The sequence below is a fragment of the Mytilus galloprovincialis genome, chromosome 6, assembly GCF_965363235.1.
Source record: "Mytilus galloprovincialis chromosome 6, xbMytGall1.hap1.1, whole genome shotgun sequence".
Classification (NCBI taxonomy): Eukaryota; Metazoa; Mollusca; class Bivalvia; order Mytilida; family Mytilidae; genus Mytilus; species Mytilus galloprovincialis.
Window position 1 is genome coordinate 83,977,580 of NC_134843.1, and position 27,358 is coordinate 84,004,937.

Consider the following 27,358-nt stretch of genomic DNA (forward strand, 5'->3'; position numbering starts at 1 on the left):
GAAAAAATATCTATCCGACCCTACTCTTCATTAGGACTGAAGGCAAAAATTAAGATATCAAACATCTATTTAAACAACCTTAAAAGTTATAACTTTGATCAATAAAAACATTAGAAAGGGATACGAAACAATAGATATACATTTTTTTTGTAATCTAACAGACAAATAGACTTATCAACTATATACTAAACTTGTCAACTTAATATCCTTTATCTGTATGGCCATTACAGATTTATAGAAAAATTACATTGGATGAAAAGTGAGAGAAATTTGCTAAATGCAAATTTATTTGCACACTTATCGGGTACATATAAACAATTGATAATTATATATATATATATATATATATATAAGCGTATATTCGGTGCAGATCCAGTCTTTGTGGTTATGAGTGGCTCAGCACTACCCACTAAAGTTTTAAACGTGTTTATAGCCACAAAACATATTTTATATACCGATTTAGCAAGAGGTGTGTCGTGTGCATTATGCCTGAATCCATACCTACAGTTGAGAACATTCGTAAACGACAAAATGTTGAAGGATAAAGTTCCCGAGTTTCATATCAACAGTAAATATAAAATCTCATGACACATCAATACTGACAATTATACAAATAACGATAATGACAAATTTAGATGCTTATAGGGGAAAAACAATCAATTGTTTACAGCATACTCTGGTTTTTTAACAATCTTTGAACTATGATCGATATAACATGTATAATAAATTCAGAATATAACCAGGCTGAGTATTCAGATGATTAATTATTTATTAAAGTTTTACAAAATCAATGTATTTCTCTTGCATAGCTGTGTAATAAACGTTGTATACTTTAATGTTTACATCCTCCTCGTGCACAAACTTCATTCAAAACCCTGTGCGCCTCCTTTACACCCCTCGATGCTGCATGTACTATTTATAGCTGGTGTGATTCTCTGAAAATAACAAATAGAAAGATACATGACATGATGCATTGAAATTCGTATGAATATTTTTTTCGAAATTATAATAAATTAGGGTCTGGATAGCCTTAGGGAGGGGATAGTTCAGCACTTCCCTCCCCCATTATTGAACATTATTCTCTTTTTCTCTAAACTGTAAACCCCACCCATACCATCATAAATGATTATGTAGGAATATTCATTTTTTTAATGGGCACGCACCATACATCAGTAAAAGTTTATTTATTAGCAAATGCATCAGTAAAAGCTACTTACAAGAAGACTATTGAATCAGTGTTTAGACCTGATCAATAATATTTTTTTTTACCCTGGTTTCAGTCCAGTTTTGTAGCCCTTCATGTGACCAATAGCTAAATTATAAGATGCATGTAGATGTCCTTGGTCCGAAGCCTTCCTGTTTGAAAAAAATCAGAATATAGTATACCAACAGTATGTTGTTGTATTAAATAATACGATTAAAACAGCCCTAATACTACCAAAACGACATGTGTCATACTGGTGGCGTCGTCCTGGTCATATAAATCACGTGATCTATATTCTTTTCGGCCCGATCCAATATTTCCAATACGGACTGGCAATGAATCCTGAAATACATGTAAACATATTGTGATCATTCATTGCAAGTCCGTATTGGAAATATTGGCCCTATATTCACATCATTGCCAGTCCGTATTCGAAATATTGGCCCTATATTCACATCATTGCCAGTCCGTATTGGAAATATTGGCCCTATATTCACATCACTGCCAGTCCGTATTGGAAATATTGGCCCTATATTCACATTTGATGTATGTAATACAGCATTCAGAACAAGTCTGTATTAAAAAAGTTGAATTTTTAATAAAAGTGTTATGAACTGGCTGTTTCTGTATTGGCACTTGTATAGATTCTCGGTCAGCTGTATTGGCCCTCGACCCTACAGGTCTCGAGGCCAATACAGCAAACCTTGAATCTATACCAGTGCCAATACAGAAACAGACAGTTAATAACACTATAGTATTCAAATAAAATAATTGGAATATATTAACTGACGGAAGACTAAAAATCAATATCATATAAATGGACCATAATTCGCTTTTAAATTGGTTTACATTTATATAGAGAGAATTGTGTTTTCTTTATTGACAATAAAGCCACGTTGTCGATATCATACACAACAACCAATCGACGTCTTATGAAAGGACTGCAAAAAAGATTTGGCCGGCTTTACGATCAATATTTCAGCAACAAAAGGACAAAAAGACATATATGTTAAGCCCTTAAATACTAACTCGTCCCAAGTAAAACAAAGTGGGGAATATATTTTAGGGAAAACAAACGATCAATCATATATTGAGTAACTTTGCCAAGGCCGTAACTACACTTGAGGCAAGTGAGGCAATTGCCTCACTAAAATTTCGACACTACATTTTTTTTATGAGTTTATTTGTTTATGGTATTTAAATACGAAACATATGTCTTCTGTTGGTTTGTGTCAACCTTAATTTCTATAACCTGGCATCATTCCTTTTAAACTATCCTTCCTTGATATAGCTCAGCATCTCAATGGGTGATGTTTCTCGATTACATTAACCTAGTAACAGTAATAATCATGGTTCTCGGGTTGCAGAAAAACGAAAAGCGATACTGAATGTGAGGAGGGAATAATTCTAGTGAACTTACTGATGTTGCTTGTAATCACAACAGAACTTAAGAGTTTGAGTACTGGAAATTACCTCTGGAACTAATCCAATAACTATAAATAGACTTGTACGAGAGCAGTCCTCCGACTCGTGTGTGCCTATTCATTTCTCTGATTCTCCAACTTTATTAGTTCTCTTAACAGATTAACAAAATATAAATCATATGAAACCTGCATGGATTAGTTTTTATCCATGTTTATTCAACCTTAAAAATTTTAAGAAAATCCTGTATTCCAATTTGACGTAATTGAGGACCTTTAAAACGAGAATTTGTCTTTTTCTAATTCTGGACTACGGAATTTCCTTCCTTTTATATTCGGGATTTTGGGATTGGACCCCAACCCCTAATTTATTGATTCTCGATCTTAAATATGTTACCAGAGATAATTTGAAATCACAGACCTACATGTAAACGGTGAAAAACTCTAGTCCAATTCCCCTGTAACCATATCAAACTAGTAAACTAACTCTATGTATACATGTATCTTATCTCATTCTATCCCTAATTTGTGTACTCTTTGTAAGCATAAAAGCGAGTTTAATATTTTGTAACAGCGAGTGTATGAAGGTATAGGAATGCTTAATTCCTTTTTCATGAATTTTACACAAATGTACAACGTGTTCTTGTGCTTTTATTAACTCTCCCATTGACAATCCTCTGCTGTGAACATTCTTTTTTTCTGCCCTGAGACGACTGCAAACTTAGGAAAGGGTTTGCACGAGAGGCGATGTATTTTGTGGTCTTGCCATGCACCATGTTCATCGCTATAAGGATGTCAGCGGACCAAAAATTCTGAAACGATTTCACGTAACTGGCCATTTGAATAACAATTTCTACTGAGTCGATGTTTGTTTTATGTTCTGGCAGCAGACTAAATTTTTTATTTGGAAGTTTATCTGACATATAAAATCAAATAAAGATGTTAAAACCTTGGTGTAAGTAAATGTCTTTAAACATGAATAATTTATATAAAAAGTGTCCAAATTCTAAACATTTTCAAGCCCTCTGGAAATGCTCAGAATGCAGGATTTTGCACCATTCATTCCATACCCTGCCAAAAAAAATTCGCTTCGCCTCGTTTTGCCTCGCTTCGCTCTGCTCAATTTCTCTGCCTCACTAAAATAAAAGGCCTAGTTACGATCTTGCTTGCTTTGTTAATTATAATCTTAGTTTGAGATGTAAAATCCTGGATTGAATATTTTCTATATTTAGGGACGACATCAAAAGTTCAATGTAGGAAAAAAAACTTTATTCACATAGTTTTTTCACTGAACACCCCCACCCCCTCACCCCCTTCTGAAATTATTTTGGAGAAAATTGATTGACCAATATAGATATATATGTAAAATCGATTTCAAATAAACAAAATTACAGCAATCCCCCCCCCCCCCCCCCCAATCCACCCCAAACTATTTGAATAAAGTTTGTTATCAAACATTGATCTTTTGATGTCGTCCCTTACGCACTTTATGTATATATACATTTTATATATGCGAGTTTACTTGCATTATTTTCCCTACAATCCAATTAAGATAGAGATCTCTGATATCGGTATACTTTTATTTACATTTATACTGCACTCGTTCATTTGAGCAGTTAAAATACGTTGACTGGCACATGAATATTCAAATAAAATTTGCCAAAATTATATTTAATCATTCATACGACCTCTTCAACCTTTTGTTTCCAATGTATACAACGAAGCGTGGAACGACTCAAACTTGTTTCTTTTATACTTTTGGGAAAAACATATTTCACTTGTTAATATTTTTTGTTTGCAACCTATATATCATTATGTTTTATGCTTATTGTTGATATTTTAGTCCATATTCAAACGAACTCGTTCACCATCGATTGCGGGTTTCAAAAGGTAAATTTGAATGTACATTTCATCGTGTTGTATATTTCTCCGCCTGCATGATATGAGGCCCTATAAAAGTGGAATTTTTCCCAATATTTAAATCAAATAAATAACATTAACACATTAAACAACAATTGAAAGTGTTTTCTTTAGATTGCAGTATAAAGACAATAATAGTGCATTGACTTGACATATCAACGATATATATAAGGATTCAGCCCGAAACGGGGAAAAAAGACTCGGATTTCCCCGTTTCTAAGCCTCATCCTTATATCGTAGATATGTCAAGTCAATGCACTAGTATTGTCTATATATACGAGCACGCGTTTAAAATATAGATATGAATTTGAATTAGATTATTTTGCTTTTTAGAATAAAGCTCACAAACGCAATATTCAATTGTTTATCAAAGAACTGCATTCATAATTTAACAAATCTTTCTAAATATTAATAATGCAAATTCTTTTAAATTTGAAATTTATTTTATAAACATAAAAATGCAAATATGTGTTGAAAACATGTTGCCTTCCCCAAATCAAATCTTAAGGATAATTTAAGCATTTTTGCTAAAAGACCAATAGTATTCATATATTGATTGTTGGTGTTTTAACTCCACTTTTAAGCACAACAAACAATTGGGCTATTTCGGGTTGCTTAAAAAAAAACTTCGACCTAGGCCTTCGATACGAAAACTGACAATCCTAGTCAATAAAGAACTCACAACCTCAGAACAACTTTGACCACTTGGCCATCGAGGACGCTTGACCAATAGTATGCTTCAATTCAGATTATCTTTTTCAACTGATTTGTATAGTTCGTTCTTGTGTTGTACTGTTACACCACTGTCCCAGGTTAACCTGAGTAGAGGGTTGGGATCAGGATTACCTGTTTAACCGGTTTAACCACGCCACATTCATTATGTATGTGCCTGTCCCAAGTCAGGAGCTTGAATTAAGTGGTTGTCGTTTGTTTACATATTTGTTTTTTCGTTCATGTTTTTGTACTTAAATTAGGCCGTTTGTGTCATTTCGGGGCCTTTTATAGCTGACTATGCGATATGGGCTCATTGTTGAAGTCCGTATGGTGACCTATAGTTGTTAATTTCTGTGTAATTTGGGTCTCTAGTGGAGAGTTGTCTCATTGGCAATCATACCACATCTCCTTTTTTATATCTATCTTCTAGCATATACTAGCTGGCCGGCTACCAATTATAGATAACTATTTGGAAAACACGCAGTATTATAAATATGTATTAACATTTCACATCGAGTAATACTTCCTATATTTATATACTTACTTAAATCATTCCATAGCTTTGCCTTCGTGTTTGTCTACACCTTTCCCTGTTGAAAAAAAATATATTAAACGCGAGGCTCTCTGAAGGATAGGTCACTCACCTGGCAACATAGCAGCCATAATAATAATAAAAAAAATTCTCCATTGGTTTTTCTTTCTTATTTCACTGTACATGTTCGTCAATACAAATCGTTAAAAACGTGTTTCAAGGGCGTGATCGGATAATTTCGTTCAAAGGTGGACTTTGGTGGACAATTATTCACGGACCATATTTCTTCTTCAATTTTAACTGTTCCTCGAGCTCTTGAAACAAATGATAAAACCGCAGAGCAAAGGGATAATAAATCTTCGAATCGTCAAACGAGTTCTGTAGATCAGATAATGCTTATAATCTTTTGAATCATATATTTTTGCGCTATACTTATAATTTTCAAGATATCAGCCTACTGAAGTGAAAATTAAAGAAAATACATTTCAGGTTCAATAATCCTCAATTGTATCATCAGGTGATTTAGTCTCAAGGCAAATTTCCGACCTTAGATGCTGAATGTTTGATCCCTATATTTATATATGTTCTATATAAAGCCCTAGTCCCACTAGACCACGATCGCACCACGCTCACCGCGATCTAAAATAAATTTAGATCGTGGTAAGGTCGCAGTATGAGCGGCATGAAAGTGTTAATGTTCGTTGCTTTCACGATGCTACTACGTCCTCATTACGCTTCTACAACGATCCCGCTACGATTAAACCACGTTCTCACCGCGCTTATTCTGCGACCTCTCTACGCTTATCAAGATCTTTCTACGCTCTTCACGTTCTCACTACGACCATATCACGAGTTACCCGATTGCAACACGATCTTACTGCGATTATAGCACGTTCTTACCACGATTATACTACATTCATACCGCGATCTTACTACGTTTTCAGCAATAACGTCGGAAGGGGACGATAAATGGCTAACCCGTGTTAAGAGATCTGGCCATATCTCTTGCACGTTAAAGACTACCTTGGTAGATTTCGAAAAAGAGTAGGCTAATGCCGTTACAAGGCAGCACTCGCACCCGCAAAGTGGAAAGGGATTAATATAAGTTGCAAAACTTGTTCCCCCATCCACTATAAATAAATATGTTTAAACTAATAACGTCAACATCGTGTTCCATATCAATACAGTTCAATTCCTTCTATTTCTGATTAATACGTATATTTCTCGGAGACAATACAGTCATGCCACCAAAATCTACTAGAACACGTGGGCGTGGTGGTAGCGGTTGATGTAGAGGCAGAGGTAGCAAAGTAACGAATCCTGATCAAGCAGAGATGTCGGACCGACCAATCCAACCGAAATAACACCTATTCCTGGTCCATAAAGCTCAAATGACGATATTTTAGTGAAAGATAGCAGAGATGACACAGATGTGTTAATAGATATCGGAAGATGTGGTATGAGTGCCACTGAGACAACTCTCCATCCAAGTAACAATTTATAAAAGTATACCATTAAAGGTCAAGGTACGGCCTTCAACACGGAACCAAATACAGAGTTGTATAAGTCTAGTTTCTCGTACAATTGACCAAAAGTGTGGAATGCTCTTCCTAATTCAATAAAAAAATCAAATACAGTATCCGAATTTAAACATAAATACAAATCTATGTACTTTTAACATTACCATCATATTTTTACTGTAATGCCATATCATAATTGTTTATTGTATTTTAAATTATACATAATCTTTATTTATCATTATTATTGATGCATTGTTTATTTGTAATGTAATTATTATTGTATTAAGAGAGCCTTATTGAAAATTGGTGTAATCCAAATGAGTTACTCTCTCTAAATAAAGATATTATTAGGTCTTTCCACTTTTCTGTGGAAAGACCTATTGTTTTTCTTCTGATTATTAGGTCTTTCCACTTTTCTGTGGAAAGACCTATTGTTTTTCTTCTGATTATTTTTTTTTTCTTCCGCCAAATTTTGTTCTTGCGATAAACATTTGTTTCGCAATATGTCGCTTAGATATTTGGTATATGATATCGAACAGTTTATGCGCTTTTGAAATTTACCCTGCGTAACCGAATACTTTTCTTTGTAAGAGTTATCTCCCCAAACACTGTTTTCCTTGTGTTCACAACTCCTTCGCAACCGTAAAAGATTACGACAAATTTTTTTTATACAATTGCTCGTGTTATGATATTGTAATTATTGTATTTATTTATGTTGGCCTGATTTGTGTTGTGTGGCCTGATAGTTGTTTACAGAATAATCTTAGAACTGTGCAGTTTAGAAATCACTGGAACAATTACAGAATGATTGGAACTTTCCAGAATAATCCTAATAAAAGATGAGTTATATAAACTTCTACATTTTACTAGAAACTTCCGTTGTAACTTTCCAGGATGTTCCATTATAGACTGTTCTAGAATCTTCCATGACAACTATATATATATACAGACACTAAAGTTAAACTCTCATAATTAAACTTGGACATAGACATTGATAGACATTAGTATTCACAGCATTTGGATTGACACTTTTATTCTACAAACAACATCATACTGGATTGTGACCATAGTAGTGAACGTAATATTCAGATTGGATTCCGAAAGATATACGGATACAGATAAAGATAAAAGATTGGACTCATATTTTGACAGTTAAGTTAACAGTAATATTTGTGTAATACTTCTTGTAAATTTTTGTATAATAAATATTGTTAAATTTTACTATTGATTTGTGTCTTTTGTTGGCTACAATTTAAAGGCGATTTCTGGCCGTAACAGAAATTGGGGGCTCGTCCTGGGATCTTAAAAATATTTTATTCAAAATTTGTTTAGTATTTGTATTATAACTAGCCAACAAAATTCTACAAAATGGCATTTGATGCCAGTAAATTTTTGAAAACGCCAGACCTGGAGGGGTTTGATAATTTAAAGAAAGAGGAATTAGTGTTGCTTGCTAAACATCTGAAATTAGATTTTAGAGTATCTATGAGAAAACAAATTATAAAAAATTTGGTTATAGACAAATTAGTGGACGCAGAAATTTTAGGTGAAGAGGCTCTTGAACTTAAGGTCGAAAATGTTGACGCCTTTAAATTAAAACAGCTTGAATTAGAACATGAACTTAAATTAAAAGAACTAGAAATGAAGGAAAGATTGGAAATGGATAAAAAAAGAAAAAGAAGATGAATTTAAATTGAAACAAGATGAATTAAAGTTAAAACAGGCAGAACTTGAAATGAGGGAAAGACTAGAGATGGAGAAACTAAAACTTGAAATGGTCAAAGAAGAAAGCAACACTAAAGTCCAGTCAAAATCAGAATATTTCAAAAATGATGCAGCAAAAAATATACGTTTGGTTCCCAAATTTTGTGAAAAAACAGTCGATAAATATTTTCCGCAGTTTGAGAAAATTGCTCATAATTTGAATTGGCCAAAGCCATATTGGACTACAATGCTACAAAGTGTTTTTGAGGGTAAAGCCGCTGAAATATACTCCGCACTTCCATCAGAAAAAAGTTCCAATTATGACACGGTGAAACAGGAAGTTTTGAAAGCTTATGAGCTAGTACCAGAAGCATATAGACAGAAATTTAGATCTTATAAAAAGTTCGATTCGCAAACCTATGTGGAATTTGCTCGGGAAAAAGAAGATCTATTTGATAAATGGCTTACTTCAAAGAAAACAAACAACAATTTTGATGACCTAAGACAATTGATGTTATTAGAAGAGTTCAAACAATGTGTTCATTTAGACTTAAAAGCACATTTAGACGACAAAACTGTTGGGACAATTCACGATGCTGCTGTAATTTCAGATAATTATACCCTTTCACATAAAAGAAGTTTCAAGGGTCAAAATGTTAATACTTCAAATGGAAATTACAAAAATCAAAGCACTGAGCGTACTGATAGTAAGCCTGTTGTACAGAATAAGAGTCAGTCCAATTATAATATGTCTAGTCCAAAATTTGATACTTTTGAGAAGAAGTCACTGATTTGTGCTTATTGCAAGAAAAATGGTCACCTGATGGCTGATTGTTTTAGACTCCAGAAGAAGAATGAACGAGATAATAAGCCAAAATCCAGTGCTTGTACGACACCTTATATTACCAGTACGTTGGAATGTCCTGCGAGTCAGGCTTTTAAGTCCAGTTTTTGTGATTACATGGAGGAATATAAACCCTTTATGTCTGATGGGTTTATTTCTATTGTTGATGATACCACTCTTCAGCCTATTAAGATTTTACGGGACACGGGAGCTTCTCAGTCTTTATTGTTAGAAGGTGTGTTGCCTTTGTCCGAGAAGACTTCTGTTGGTGCCTCCGTTTTGTTACAAGGTGTAGAGTTAGGTTGTATAGATGTTCCTCTCCATCGTATTTATCTGAAGTCAGATTTGATAACTGGACCAGTTGTTGTAGGTGTTCGTCCTAATCTCCCTGTTGAGGGTGTTACCTTATTGCTAGGAAATGATCTAGCTAGGAACAAAGTGGTTGCTGAACCAATTGTTACCAGTGAACCGGTGGTGGATGTTAAATCACCTGAAGATTATGCTGAATTGTATCCAGCTTGTGTTGTTACTAGGGCGATGGCTAGAAAACAACAAAATGAGAATTTGCAAGAAGACAAGTTTGATTACATGGACCTTTCTGACACTTTTATAGCTGATATTGAAGATCCTGGTAACTCAGAAAAGGCTATTATAAAACCACCTAGTGTTAACAAAAATGTTATTATGCCATGGCCAGATGTAAACAGCCATTCATTAGACCGAAATAATTTACTCGAAGAACAACATAAAGACCCTGAGGTTCTTCAGCTCAGCCAGAGGGCTCAATCACAGGAGGAAGCAGACAAAGTGGCCGAATGCTATTACCATCAGGACGGCATTTTAATGAGGAAGTGGAGGCCTCCTGATGCTACCCCAGAAGAGGAATGGAGAGTGGTATATCAAGTGGTGGTGCCTAAAGTATATAGGCAAGAAATTATTGGTCTTGCTCATGACACACCCTTAGCTGGACACTTAGGTATAAGAAAGACTTGCCTTAAAATCTTGAAGCATTTTTACTGGCCTAAACTTAGAAATGATGTTGCAGAATACTGCAAATCATGTTATATATGCCAGGTTGTTGGTAAACCTAACCAGAAAATACCACCAGCACCACTTCTGCCTATTCCAGCCTTTGACGAACCTTTCAGCAGAGTTCTAATTGACTGTGTTGGACCTTTACCAAAGACCAAGACTGGAAATGCATATTTATTGACAATCATGTGTACATCTACCCGCTTTCCTGAAGCTATTCCGCTCAGAAATATCAAGACACCTACTATCGTCAAAGCTTTGATCAAATTTTTCACATTGGTAGGACTTCCTAAGTCTATACAGTCCGACCAGGGATCAAATTTCATGTCAGGTTTATTTCAGCAAGTCGTATACCAGTTAGGGATTGCTCAGTACAGATCAAGTGCTTATCATCCAGAATCTCAAGGTGCCTTAGAACGTTTTCATCAAACATTGAAGAACATGATTAGAACTTTTTGTCTTCAATTTGACAGAGACTGGGATGATGGAGTTCACTTTCTACTTTTTGCGGTTCGAGAGGCTGTTCAAGAATCCCTTGGATTTAGTCCCTTTGAGTTGGTATTTGGTCATACTGTAAGGGGACCGTTAAAATTGATTAAGGAAAAGTGGCTTACTGAACATACTGACTTGAATCTTTTAGACTATGTATCTAGATTTAAAGAAAAATTGTATACTGCTTGTCAAATTGCTCAGAAAAACTTAAAAAATGTACAGAACAAGATGAAAATATGGTATGATAAAGATGCCAGGGACAGAGTTTTTGAGCCTGGTGATAGCGTACTTGTATTTCTGCCTGTCCCTGGACATCCTTTACAGGCTAAATATTGTGGTCCTTATACAATAGAGAGTAAAATTAATGATTTGAATTATATTGTAAAAACTCCAGGTCGGCGCAAACAAAATAGAGTGTGTCATATTAATATGTTAAAACCATATTTTGAGCGTACTAATGTTCTATGTGATAGTAAACCAGTTGCCACTTTAGGCATGGTTAAATTTGAGAACAATCATGACAAACCAGATGTAATTGAACCAATTTTTAGTTGTAAAACTATGGAAGAGACAGTTAGATTGAAAAATTCAGAAATTTTGTCAAATTTAGATTCAAAACTTGCACATCTGTCTTTTGATCGTAGAGAAGAAATAAAAACTTTGGTATTTTCTTTTAAAAATCTTTTTCCAGATGTGCCAAACAAAACTACTGTTGTTTGTCATGATGTTGATGTAGGAGATGCTTCTCCAATTAAGCAACATCCTTACCGGCTCAATCCACTCAAACTTGAAGCTATGAGAAAAGAAATTAAATATATGCTTGACAATGATATTATTGAGCCGAGTAACAGTGAATGGAGCTCTCCTTGTCTCCTTGTGCCAAAACCAGATAAAACCTTTCGTTTCGTGACTGATTTCAGAAAAGTAAATTCAGTCTCAAAATCTGATTCCTATCCAATTCCAAGGGTAGACGATTGTATTGATAACATTGGTCAAGCAAAATTTGTGAGCAAATTTGATTTGTTGAAAGGTTATTGGCAAGTTCCATTGACACAGAGAGCTCGTGAAATATCAGCTTTTGTTACACCAGATGGCTTATTTCAATATACTGTAATGCCGTTTGGCATGAAAAGTGCGCCAGTTACATTTCAAAGAATGATCAATAATGTTATAAAAGATTTAAACTGTTGTTATGCTTATATTGATGATCTAATTGTATGTAGTGATAGCTGGGAACAGCATTTAACACATTTGTATGATACTTTTGATAGATTGTCACAATCAAATTTGACTGTTAATCTTGGTAAAAGTGAATTTTGTCAGGCCACTGTTGATTATTTAGGGCATACAGTTGGCCAAGGTCAAGTGAAACCTATTATGGCTAAAGTAGAAGCCATTTCCAAATTTCCTCCTCCTACAAATAGAAAACAACTTATGAGATATTTAGGCATGATTGGATTTTACAGAAAATTTTGTTCAAATTTTGCTACTGTGGTTCAACCATTGACTCATCTTTTACGAAAAGATTCTAAATTTATCTGGAGTGAAAATTGTCAAAACGCTTTTGAAAATAGCAAATCACTTTTAATTAATAGTCCAGTTCTGATTACTCCAGATTTTGAAAAACAATTTAAACTTGCCGTTGATGCAAGCGATGTAGGAATTGGAGCTGTTTTATATCAAGAAACAGATGATCATGTTGAGAAACCTATATCATATTTTTCTAAGAAATTAGATAAACATCAGAAAAATTATTCAACTATTGAAAAAGAGTGTTTTGCAATGTTGTCAGCACTTCAACATTTTGATGTATATTTGAATCCCACTGTATATCCTATTCTTGTTTGTACTGATCATAATCCTCTCACCTTCATACATAAAATGAGAAACAAGAATCAGAGGTTGACTAGGTGGAGTTTATTGTTACAGGAATATGATGTAATTGTAAAACACATTAAGGGTAAAGATAATGTAATAGCAGATGCTTTATCTAGAGCTTATTAAAACACTTTGTATATACTATGTATTTTTGTTCATATTATTCATGATAAGTTTTTGTTACACTAAAACTTCTTTTAAGGGGGGAGGTGTTATGATATTGTAATTATTGTATTTATTTATGTTGGCCTGATTTGTGTTGTGTGGCCTGATAGTTGTTTACAGAATCTTAGAACTGTGCAGTTTAGAAATCACTGGAACAATTACAGAATGATTGGAACTTTCCAGAATAATCCTAATAAAAGATGAGTTATATAAACTTCTACATTTTACTAGAAACTTCCGTTGTAACTTTCCAGGATGTTCCATTAAAGACTGTTCTAGAATCTTCCATGACAACTATATATATATACAGACACTAAAGTTAAACTCTCATAATTAAACTTGGACATAGACATTGATAGACATTAGTATTCACAGCATTTGGATTGACACTTTTATTCTACAAACAACATCATACTGGATTGTGACCATAGTAGTGAACGTAATATTCAGATTGGATTCCGAAAGATATACGGATACAGATAAAGATAAAAGATTGGACTCATATTTTGACAGTTAAGTTAACAGTAATATTTGTGTAATACTTCTTGTAAATTTTTGTATAATAAATATTGTTAAATTTTACTATTGATTTGTGTCTTTTGTTGGCTACAATTTAAAGGCGATTTCTGGCCGTAACACTCGTTATATCCTTCGCATGATTTGTCCAATTTCGACCGAAGCAATATGAACGCTCCATATGAGAGTTATTTCCCTTTTTGTATTTGAAATTTTGAAATGTATTTTAAACTGGAACACCATAAGTGATAGAGACCTAGGATCTTTTAATTAGAGGTCCTTGGTCCAAAAAAATGAAAATTAGGTCAAGGTCAAAGGTCAAGGTCATATTCTAATTTTTGAATTTGTCTTATTTTCTCTCATTTTCATTAACCTTATAAGATATCGACAAATTATTTTGTATAAATTGTTAGTTGCGACATGTGGTAACTAAATAATTTGAGTTGAAAGGGTGCGTAAACAATGAATGGGAGCGTTAGCCCCTATCATATCTTAAATTATGTTTAAAGTGATATAACTTATTAACCATACATATTAGAGACTAGGGTCTTTTGATTTGAAATCCTCAGTTTGTGACCTTGAAATTGAGGTCAAGGTCATAGGTTAATTTGACGTTCTAGATTTTGACTTTTGCTTTAAATTCATATCTATACATCATAAAGCCATATGAACTGACATTTTAGACTGATTTTTTATATTTTAATATCAAAATAGATATTAACAGGTGGAAAGACGTTCAATTGTTCTCTGAACAATTGGTTTTTAATTATTATTATTATTATTATTATTGGCTCACACCGAACAGCACGCTATAAAGGGCCCAAAAAAAAACACTAGTGTAAAAACCATTTAAAAGGGAAAACCAACGGTCTAATCTATATAAAAACAAGAAGCATGGTTGAGCCGTTAGAGCAAAGTATAATTACAATTAGACAAACAAATTATAGGGAGCTTTTTTATATATTTTATGTGAAAATGACAAGAAGAATGGAGCATGGTCGTAGTGTGAACGTAGTCAAGTCGTAAGAAGAGCGTGATGAGGACGGCAAGGGCGTGCTAGAATCGTACTATGGTCTTGAACAGCGTGGTACAGTCGTAGTGGAAGCGTAGTTGGGTCGCGGTGAGAACATGATGGTCGTAGTGAGGTCGTGATAACGTCGCTGTGAGATCGTAGCGCAATCTCTCCGAATAGATTCTCGCTTTCGCTACGCTCTCGCTACGATTGTACAGCGACCTTTACGATCTTACTACGATCTTAGTGCGCTCTCACTACGCTTCTACTACGACCTGATTGCGCCACGATCGCACCACGATTGTTTTGAACATGGTCAAAGTTGGCCACGCTCTTCACGATCTTGAAGACATCACCACGACCGTGATACGACCTTACTGCGATCTACACGATCGTACTACGATCATCAAAATTTGCATTTTTTTCGCAGATTGTAGTGCAATCGTGGCCTAGTGGGACTGCGGTATAAGCAACAATCGACCATTTCTGTAATTTACATTTTTCATCTATACATGTTGACGACGGACAGACGGGCAGTCGGACATCGGTATACTGACGTATGATAACATTTGAAAAATATCACGCTTTTAGCGCAAACAATATTTTTTCAAGGGGACACTCCGGAACTCACGAAAACCACGAGATCATGCTTGAGTATAATTTCGATCCATCTGGTTTCAAAAAGAAGGTGCTTCTTGTTACTACTATCAGAGGATACTCTATCAAAAAAAAAAAAAAAAAAAAAAAGCCAAACGCACTGCAGTCCTCACAGAAGATAGAATTGTAACGTTCGGCTTTGGTTTATAAATATGTGCAATCTAAACCGTTGTTACTAAGCCGGGAAATGAGATAGTTCATATTTGATATTAAGGGTTTCTTCATTTGGATGTGCACATTCTATGAGGATTGGACAATTAACTTGGTCGAGATTGAACGTGAGGATTGAGATATAACTAAACATGCAAACAATACTTTAATAACCCCGCGATAAATTCAAGTGTGAATCCTCGTCAGTTATGTCTTGTACATCATAAAATCCTATTGGTATCTGGAGAATTTGGCGTTGAATACAGAACTTTGTTCTTTTCTATTTAAGTTTATCCACATATTTTTTTTAAGCATTCAAAAGTTTTGATATTGTTGATGATTGTATGAAGACATGTTTGGGGACCTTTATAGCTTGCTGATCGGTGCATGTGTGCCAAGGCTCCGTATTGAAGACCGTACGTTGACCTAGAATTTTTACTTTTATAATTGTGACTTGCATGGATGGAGAGTTGTCTCATTGGCACTCATTCCACATCTTCGTATATCTAGTATTTATTTTTGTTTATCTCATTAGGTTGCAATATCTTTATCTCCTGTTATCTATATTAATTAATTCCTAGAAATTGGTCCATACCATGTAGATATCGTTGTCCGACTTGATGCTGAGCTTGTTGATAACCCAGCCATCCATATGCATAAGTGACGTGGAAATGCAGGTGATCGAAATGATAGTATGCATAAAGTGCAAACATTAAAGTCCCAATCACCACCATTGCCTGTAAATAGAAATATTTTTAAAAAGAAAAATTATAAACTCTTGAAATAGTCAAATTGAGATTGAAACAAAAATACACGGAAACCAAAACAAGATTCAAAAGTTTTTAAGACAAGACCACAAACCTCAAATTGAAGCGAACACTTACCCGTCAAATAATCATAATTGGGTTGTTTCGATGTAGCCTATATAACTATATGTATATGCATGAGCTCTCGTAGGTATACTTTACGCATGGCTTGATAAACATGTCCTCCCGAGATAACAAATACGTGGATAGAAAATCCTTTTCGGAATCTGTTTTGTGATTGCATTGTATCAAAAAGTGACAAATTCCTTCCTAACCTGTACTCCAGAGGTACTCCTGACTATTGATCTTTTAAAAAGTTTCAGTGATAGTGCAGAGCCAATAGTTTATCTTAAAAATACTTTTTGTACGGCTTTAAAAAAAAAAAAAAAAGAAATTGGACGCCTTTGTCGTAGGAAGGCGTATGACAGCAAAATCAAACATAGCCTTTCTAGACGGCATTATTTGGACTAAATTTAAAGTATAACATTGTTATATGCGGTTTAAATATTAATGGCCGGGTTTTTTGTTGGGGGCGGGGTTGGAATGGACAAGAAATAAATAATACACAATACAAAAATTGGGTGCTAAATAATGATTAATGATTGGGTAAAAATATACTGATTAAAGAAAAGAACAATTAACGTCCTGTGCAGTGGCGGATCCAGAAATTTTCATAAGTGGGGGCCCACTGACTGACCTAAGAGGGGACCCACTCCAGTCACGCTTCAATGATTCCCTATATAAGCAACCAATTTTTTTCCCAAAAAGGGGGGGGGGGGGTGGGCCCCCTGGGCCCCCCTAAATCCGCCTCTGTATGTACTCTTATAAAAAGTAACTAACCAATAACAATAATCAACTGACATCATGTTGTGATTTTCATCACGACAGTTATTTGAATGCAAATAATAATTACAAGCGTTAAAATATAGAGTAAGCTTCAATAAATTGTTCTACAATGGTCATCATAAGCAACTCCTCGAAACTATTATCAAATAGTTGACCACAAAACATTCGGTAAAAGGATTGATAAATTGCTGAAGAGATACCATTTTTTTCTGAAATTTTCACGAAATGATAGTTCAAACTAAATCCCTAAATGAATTATCTTAATACTAATAAATACAAATAGACAGACTTATACGTTTTCCTAAGATGGAGGTTGTCATAGAAATGATTTGAATAATATCATTTGTGGAACTCCATTAGAATCAAGTTTAAGAACTTATAGTATATGAAAACACAATGGCATTCACGCACATGTATTTAACAAATGAAAGCAATTAAAATAATAAAAAGTTTGAAACATATGATAAAATGCATTTTTTTCTGTACACAAATCTTCATCATGTACATGTTGTTCTTTATTTCTTTTGCTTTGACTGTAAAAAATAGTGAGAAACTCCTTTGTTTTTGAAAATTAAATATCCAACATAAAATGCTTGCTTTTGGTGCTTACAAAAAAGGATTTTTAACCAAGAGTTCAAAGAGATGAAGTTTAAATCATCTGTTCGAAAATTTAACAAACACCATAATGAGTTGATTGACCATTGTGAAATATATGTTTCACAGATGATGACTGATGTGTTTCAACTGTCGTAACTTACATCTCATTCTCATTTATCCGAATATGACGATATATTGATCCTACAATTATAAAAAATTATTATCAACAGGAAACAATAATTAACATAGTCCGGCGACTACATGTACAAGCATATTTCAGACGAATTGTGCACATCCTGCTAAAAGCATGAAATTTGGCATAGACCTTCCTCAACTATAATTCTTTTATTTCAGATAGGGAGGCATTTGAAAAAAATGCCTCACTTCCGGTAAAAATCCAAAATGGCGGACATCATACTTAAATCAGCCCTTTATCGAAGGCTAGTATGTGAAAAGGTGTTCTTATCATGCTACTAACATAATATTTGGTACCAACCTTTGTTATAAACTACTTTTGGATATATGATATAGATAAGATATCTTCAAAAACCCTACTTCCGGTAAAGCCAACATGGCGGATATAGTACTAGAATGAGCTTAGTTTTAGGGAGGGTAATTGAAATGTGTTTTAATGTATTGTAACAGTTAACAGTTACTTTCATTACATTTTGCAGGAACCTTTCTTTTTTTTTGTGCTTCTCATGCATACAATGTATAAGACATATCTCTTTAAAACCCTTACTTCCGGTAATATCCAAAGTGGCGGACATAGAAATATCAATTTTCTATTTTAATATTCAACTTTTTTTCAAAATGTAAAGAAAATGTTGGGTTTTTTTTTGTTTTATTTTGGTTTTCATTAAACTATTGGCTTCTAGTTATCCTCAAAACTACTAACTTTATTCTGTTGTAAATTTCTTAACCACACTTCCGGTAAAAAAAACCCAATATGGTGTAAATTTCAAAAATGAGCCCTCAATCCATATCTTTGATTTAGATAGATTGGTTTAAACAAAATAAAATTACTGCAGTAAAAATGTACTAATACATTTTTAAAATTACTACTATTTGGCTGAAAATTCATGTTCATTCACAGTCACCACCACATTCAAACAAAGCAATGCACTGGAGACCCGATTTTCCACATTAACAACGACTGCGACCTCCTCTGTATCTGTATCTGTATGCATACGTTGTCAATACCAATTCTGACTTTAATATAACGAGCGCCGCCGATTTATTGACGAGGCGTAAGAGCATATTTGACGCTCTCTTTGCTTGATGCGCGCACTACAGTGTCGTCTAGCTGATTCGACGTGATCACTGTCTTTACAATGAGTTTGAGTATTGTGGTGTTTTGCTTAGTGGAATGTCAAAAGACTTTTCCAAAATATTTGTTGCGTGGTAGTCTTCGAACTTCTTGGCAGTTAATTTTCTCTTAGGACGTGCTTTTTTGAGAAATTCGTCTGGTTCAATAGCGTGAATCAGCCCCTAAACCACTTTGTACATAAATATCAACTTCTAGCTTGTTCGTCTTGCAATTGTTTGGAGGTCTTGCAATTCCAGTTGGGCAAGCATATTTAGGACACACCCGTCGTCTCTTGACTTGTAATCTATGGTGATAAATCTTGCCGCTTGACGTTGTATCCTTTCTAGCTTATTTATTCTTGTTACCATGTAGGGGTCCTACACTAAGGCTCCATAATCCATCGTTGATCAACGAGCGCGATTTAAGCTGGTTTTTTTGCAATCTTGTGGGCAGTTTTTCAAGTTTCTTCATTGAAAGCTTAGTGTTGAATTTGCTTTCTCTGCCACGTTTAATATTTGGGTGGTCCATTTGAAGTCTTCCGAAATTTGTAGGCCTAGGTACGGGTTATGCTTGACTCGTTGTAGTATGTGTCCAATAAACTGTAGATTTTATGGCTTTTGTTTCTGATGCTTAGGATGTAGCATTTTTTTAACATTGAACTGCATTCCCCAGTATATCCACAATGTACAAGCTTCTGACAAAATGATGAGGCATTAGATGGAGTTACTTAAAAATTATCCTCTTTGCCACTTCGTCATTCATTAGCGCCTGAACTGGGTAGCATATAAGCCAATTTCAAGCTCGTCCCCCTAAACACCTGCCTTAGTATATTGCACGTTTTACATGCAGGAAAAAACTAAACCCAACTGAGGGAATACCCTCAATTAGTGTTCCCTTTTGCACAAATAGTTATTTTCTTGATTCGTTAACCATGTTAACCCCATCTGATAAGTTTGTGTGATCTTACAATTAAACCTCTGTGATGTAGACTGATCAATCATCATTCCTTATGTTCTTCAAATGCCATAATGTCTCCCACGCCGTCTTTTTTTCCTTTTCAAGCAATCAGAGAACCATATCACAACTGGTAGAGACATGGATCACAATAAGTGTTTGTACTCACTCATTGTAAGGTGCATTTGAAAGGTCATTTATATAAATTTATTCAAAGCTTTTTTTCCCTCCCAAACAACAATCCATAGTTCGTCTACCCCTGTCACGGAATAGCGAAACTGTAATGACAGCATCATCAGTAACGACTATTCGAATCATGACTCGTTCAATTTCGTGTTTCATTGCATCAGACACATGCATCATGATTCTATTGTCAGCCTCTTAATGTCAGCATGGTGATAAACTTGAAATACATCTCGAGGTAGATAAGATATAACATCCTGAGCATTTGTTATAAGAAGCAAGAGCTACTTTCAGGGGAAAGGGAATACACAGACGAATCCAGAGTCAAATCAAGATGACGACAATAAGAAAGAACTTTTAAGTTTTCATTCGCAACAGCTTGCTCAATAGATGTTAAGGAAAAGGTAGTTGTAGCAACAATTGCTCAGGATGTTCATCCACCACATCATGTTCACTTAAATCAAGATGCATGTGTCTGATGCAGTTAAACACAGACTTAACTGCGTCATGACTTGAACAATCGATACTGATGTTGCTGCCATTGCTGTAGCTTTTCGGTGACATAGCGGCAGACAAACATGGCTTGCATTTGGAAGTGGGAAAAGCTTCAGATATAATATCTATCCATGACCTTTCAAAAACACTAGGCATTGAGAGATTACACATTCACTGGAAAAGGAACTGCGTTGGTGACATGGATGGTGTTTAAGGATGTATCATTAAGAATGATGATTGATCAGCCAACATCACTAGAAATGGATTTGACAATGTCATTGATAGAACGATACGTCTTTTTGTTGTAAGATTGAACGAACTTATCAGATGGGGTTAACGCAGCAAGTAAAATGTGGTTTTGGAAGAGGAAATACTTATTGATGCTATTACCACGACTCGTTCTAGTCTTTTTCAGCAAGTAAAACGTGCAATATACCGTGGCGGGTGCGAATGAGTAACAAGCTAACTGGTCCATCGCTTATGAATGGCGAAGGGAAAATATGATCCATGGGAACCCTTTTGGACAACTCTTTGTGAGGCCATTTTATCAGGAGCTTGTACATTATAGATGTAAGAAACAATACCACGATCTTTGTAAATTTGGAAAATAAGATCTCCGATTGTGAATAAACATGTATTTGCGGCCATAGATAAGTCATTCTAAAGATGTTTAAGAACTTAAGTGATTTTATTTTGTTTTAATCAATCTATCCAAAACTCTACATCGAAGATATGGATTAAGGACTCATCTTTGTAAGTTACGCCATATTGTTTTTTTTTTATTGGACATTTTAACTTTATATTTAAACATATAAAACTGAATAGAATAAGTGGTTTTGTAGATGACTTAAAGCCAAAAGTTTAATGACCAGCTTTAAAAATACATTTTATTTACATTCTAAAAAAAGTTGAATATTAAAATGAAAAATTATCAATATTTCTATGTCCGCCATATTGGATATCACCGGATGTAAGGGTTTCAAAAACATATGTCTTATACATTGTATCCATGAGAAGCTTATTTTAGTACAATGTCCACCATGTTGGATTTTACGGGAAGTAGGGTTTTTGAAGACATCTAATCTATATCATGGAACAAAAAATAGTACATAACAAAAGTTTGCACCAAATATTATGATAGTAGCATGTTTAAAATAACAACTTTTCACATACTAGCCTGTTATATTAGGCTAATTTAAGTATGATGTCCGCCATTTTGGATTTTACCGGAAGTGAGACATTTTTTTCAAATGCCTCCCTATCTGAAATAAAAGAGAAAAAGTTGAGAAAGGTCTATGCCAAATTTCATGCTTGTAGCAGGATGTGCACATTTTTTCACAAAGCCGCCGTACTAACAAGACAAAGGTTTTTACAAAAAGTGCTGATTTTGTTTTTTTGTAGGGTATATCACAAATTTATTTCTGCTTGTACATTTTTTTGCGTTGATGTCTGCAAACACCATACATAACTAGTGTTTACACAATGAAATGATGATAAATCCTTTAATGCTGCATATAGAGTATAAATGTCCCAGCTGATACCATATACCAGAGCTTGTATTACATATCATGATTAACTTGATAAGAGGTAGTTCCTAACAGGACAGGAGAGCAATCTGACGAAGGGTACAATTTGGTGAGGTGAAAGTCATCAAGTATGGTGATTTATCAAAATTTATGTGACAGAAATGTATCTTTAAAGCGATGTTCAGAAGATAGCAGTGTGCCTAATAACTATGGGTACAAACTTATAGATTTTTGTAAACGTAACAATTTGTATATTGGTAACAGTAGGTTACCAGGTAATGATTATATGATAGGTTTGACTACTTGTAATAGTTTATCTCTTATTGATTATCTATTACTGTCCTCCAGTATTTTTCCACTGATAAAAGAATTCAACGTTCTCTAATTCAACCCACTTTTTTCTGAACACTATTTTAAGTCATTAAATAAAAGCGATGTTCTAGATGATGATGATGATGATTTAGCTAATAGTATACAAAGTCAGGGTTTTATTGAAATAATAGATCAGGACGAAATACTGTCAGCTATTAAAAAAAATATGTAATGATAAAACCCCAGGGGAAGATGAGATTGTCAACGAATATATAAAAAGCACGGTGAAACAATTTTTGCCTATTTACACTAAGTTATTTAATTTAGTGTTTGATTCTGGAATCATTCCAAATTCATGACTTATTGGTATCTTTAAGGACACTTGGAAGATTTCCACTTGAACTGCAAATCAAGTTAAAAATGGTATGTTTTTGGCACAAGCTAGCAACAAATGAAAAAAACTATTGGGTAAATTGTATAAGTTACTTTGGTACATGCGTGAGCATGAAGGTTATAATTTCAAGTGGTTTAACTATGTAAAATTTATGTTTAATGACTGTGGCTTTTGTGAACTATATAATATTCCGGAGCAAGTTGATTTTAATTATATTAAAATTAATGTAAGGCAGCGTCTCCAGGACCAGTCTATTCAAAAATGGTTCTCTGATATAAACAACTCATCAAGGGGGGAATTTTATTGACACTTTAAAGAAGAGTTTTGCTTAGAACCACATCTGTTAAAATTAGGGCGGGGTCATAGAATAAATATATGTAAATTAAGGGTATGTAATACAAAGTTTCCCATCGAAACAGGAAGATGGAGAAATGTACCACGATATGAGAGAATTTGTCCTCTTTGTAAAGCTGGTCTTGGAGATTTATACCACTATATCATTGTATATATGTAAATGTACCAATTGTAAAGTTAAGGATTTAAGGGGGAAGTTTATACCTCCGTATTATTTAAAATATCCAAATGAAAAAAAAAAGGATTTGGCATGCTTAAATATTGTGACATTAATGTGCTGTCTAAGCTGTCAATTTTTATTCAAAAGGTAGAAAAGATGCTTGTCTAATTTAAAACTGTAATAAACACAGACTTATTTCTGAAGATGTATAATTTAAAAATGTATACTGTTTGTATTATGAACTATGTTGTTATTGATATTGTGTATAATATGCTTCTGTTACGCAGTCTTCTGCGGCTGAGTTTTCTTTAATAAACTACTAAACTAATGATAAATAAAATTTTGATATTCGGGAAGATACTTTTTCATGAGTGAAATTTGATACACAAATAAACATAAATTTAACTTTATCCAATATGTTAAAATGGTAACTGTTCATGTACTGTTCTGTCACCTATTGCTCTTTTTTCGATATTGATGTCATGTTGTTTTATTGTGTCTGTTATCTTATTTCACTGTAGTCCTGTCTTCTAGAAATATAGTGGCATTTCAACTGATAACCTATATTTGGTGGGAAATACAAATTAGCATTTTCTTATTAAGTGAAGCTTATTGTTTATATATGTATCTGTCAAAAACAGATATGTTAAGTATCAGAATAAACATAAAACGCGAAAAATTAATAAAACATTCATTAGACAATAAAAGCCATAATAAGTTAAATCTATAATGTTGTCCTAATTTAAACATTCTCTGTGACAATAATATTAGGATGGAAATAAGCAAGATTGACAGTACACAATATAGGATTCAAATAACTGTAGAAAATGAACTGTATTTCCATGATGCAATGTGCAATGAAGTATTCCATATATTGGTTTCAAATCATAAAGACATTTATAAAGTCATGTTGCTAGTACAGTCAGTGTTATATCGAAGAATAGTGTCACACTTAATTTTAAATTTGCAAACTTGATTGTTTTTGTTTCAAATATAAGAACAGATTTAATTAAAATTGTCTTCTAATTGAAAGTGTAAAATATGTTTATATCAAATACAACAAAGACATTCTCCTTTCTTTAACATTTTGTTTTAATTAGTAAAAATATCTATCAAAAATTCTAATTTCTGAAGGGTAAAGTAATACAAAAGTGACAAAATCAAACGATTTCAACAATCATAACTAGAGAATTCATCAGTAGTAAGGAAAATTCAAAATTGAAATCCTTTATCGAATGGCAAAATAGTTTTCCAAATAACACACTTTTTTTCATATAAGACTTCAATACATCATAAAAGGTCATTTACAAAACAAATAACTCATTCTAGAATTTTTTTCACACGATTTGAGACCCAAAAAATGCCAATGCGAAACAAAGGTTAAAGTCAGCCTTTTCCCGCCATTCTTTTAAAATTTAATATCTCAAAAAGGAGTTTTTGTATCGTTTATTTTGTTCCTAAAATTTTCTTCAGACTTATAAAATCAGTTTCAAATTCTAGATTTTATTTAATTTAACCTCAAAATATACCCTTAAATACAATGTTGAGATGCATTGAAACTCGAGCAGTTCCAATAGCCTGTTCTTAGTCTGGCCAGATGTTGCCCAAGGGTAAAGGTATGTAAGTGTTTCTATTAGTTTCACATTGATTACAAAATATTTTTTTTTATAAAACTGTGATGGTCCACTTATAAGATGGGGCTTGTCTGCTATATAAAGAAAATATTCCATACAAAATGCTGAAAGTACATTAAAAAAGTTATGACTAGCATTTAATGAAACAATTTTTCAATAGCTAATTGTGATATTCCTTTATATTCAATGTACTTTACCATAATACTGTCTATTATCTTCTTTGCAATAAATATATTCATCCTGGCAGTTTTGTAACAGCACAGTATAAGGGCAAAGACATTATCGTCGATGTAAAACCGACTGAATTGATCGCATTCTGTTCCAGTTACCCCATTTAGCTACAGATAATTTGACATAATGCTGTTAGTGCAGCTTTTATTGTTTTTGAATCCTTTGGGAATCAACTGCGGATATTCATCTTTTTCATTACTATCAAGATAAATGACGTGACAATTATATTAGATTTATATAAAGATGTGTTTACTTTATCACGGAGGTACTTTTAAGAACGAAGTTGCATACATAATTTAGGTTATAAAACATGTATAACAACCGTAAGGAATTTATACAAATAATGCAGAATAATCGTTTTCAAAAGTGCTGGTAGAAAATGACAGTTAAATCTGTGGTAATCGGTTATATAATTTCCTTTAATTTTTCCCATGTACTTCGTGATATTACAATTTTATTTGTCTTTTTACCGACGTAGTCGGTATAGTTTCGGTTTGTGCCCTTTGAACTTAAGGACGCTTAACTATGGCAACAGAATACGCATGCTCGAAAATCCTTTCTGTGATTGGACAAAATGCTGTCATGGTGGGTGATTTGGTTGTGTTTGAAAACACGTCTCGTTAATTATATCGTGATGGAAAGCAAGTGAAAAACTATAAATATTTGAACTAGATCTTACAAAGATTTATATTTTTATCAAAATAATTGTTTCTCCAATAGCTCTTTGTATCCATGACAGCTGTTTATTCGGGACAATTATATAATTTTTAATGTAAACTTTGTTGTACGAACGTACATGACTTTTAGAACGCAACTACGCATGTGAGATTTCCGCGGGGTTTTGGTGAATGTAAACAGAAAGATACGAGGACCGAGAATACTGAACACAAACAGAGAAAACGTTATTTAAATGGTAAATCACTTATTAAATATAATCGGAATATTCAAAAACAATTTGTAACGTTCATTTGTTGGTAATTCATTGATTTTTAGATAGTTAGAGCATTGTTGGTCACAAGATGAAGGTACTGAACAGGCGTTGCCACCAAGGACAAATTGTGTCAAACTATGCAGGTTTCAGTGCACTGCAATCGCCTTCTTGTAGTTACATTCAGATGGAGATTTAATTAAAGAGGTCATGCATCATTAAGTCATTGTGCTTCTGAAGGTTATCGGAATGATATTTTTAAACATATACTCAAATTTAAATACGTCGGATATCTTTTTTAAAGATTGTTCTTGTTTTGTTTTAGATTTAAAACGCTGATTTGTCTTTTTAACACAGATAATCGATGAATTTAAATATCACATCATTTCGACAAAATAGTTATCAAAGGTACCAGGATTATAAGCGCTTTTCTGGATAAACTTTCATCAGGGACGCTCTATTCAAAACATTTGTAAATAGTTTTAAAGGTACCAGGATTATAATTTAGTACGCCAGACGCGTTGTAAGCCAGCGATTAACAAGACCTACGACGAACAAGTCATTATATCGTCCGTTAACTGTCGACGATTTTGCTTTAATTTGATCGTAGTGATCTCTGATTCAAGTATTTGATTTGTTTTATGTTAGCTACATCCATTTTTCATGGACATTCTTATCGGTAGAAAAAGCTTCTAAATGCATTAGCTTAGAACTGATGTCATCATATGAAAACAATTAACGACTTGAAAATTTAAGTCTCCATCTTAGCAAAATTATCAAAGTTGCTTAAGAAACACTAACTGATGATTATTATCTGTACATTTGTATTCGGTTAGTTTTTTCGTTCAAGTTATTTAATTTCTCAGTT

The 27,358-nt window shown here is 33.7% G+C and overlaps 1 pseudogene; it reads right to left on the minus strand.

Annotated features, from left to right (window-relative positions):
- Positions 1 to 751: 751 nt before the first annotated feature.
- LOC143078368 (uncharacterized) lies at positions 752 to 16,495 on the minus strand (annotated as a pseudogene).
- Positions 16,496 to 27,358: the final 10,863 nt, after the last annotated feature.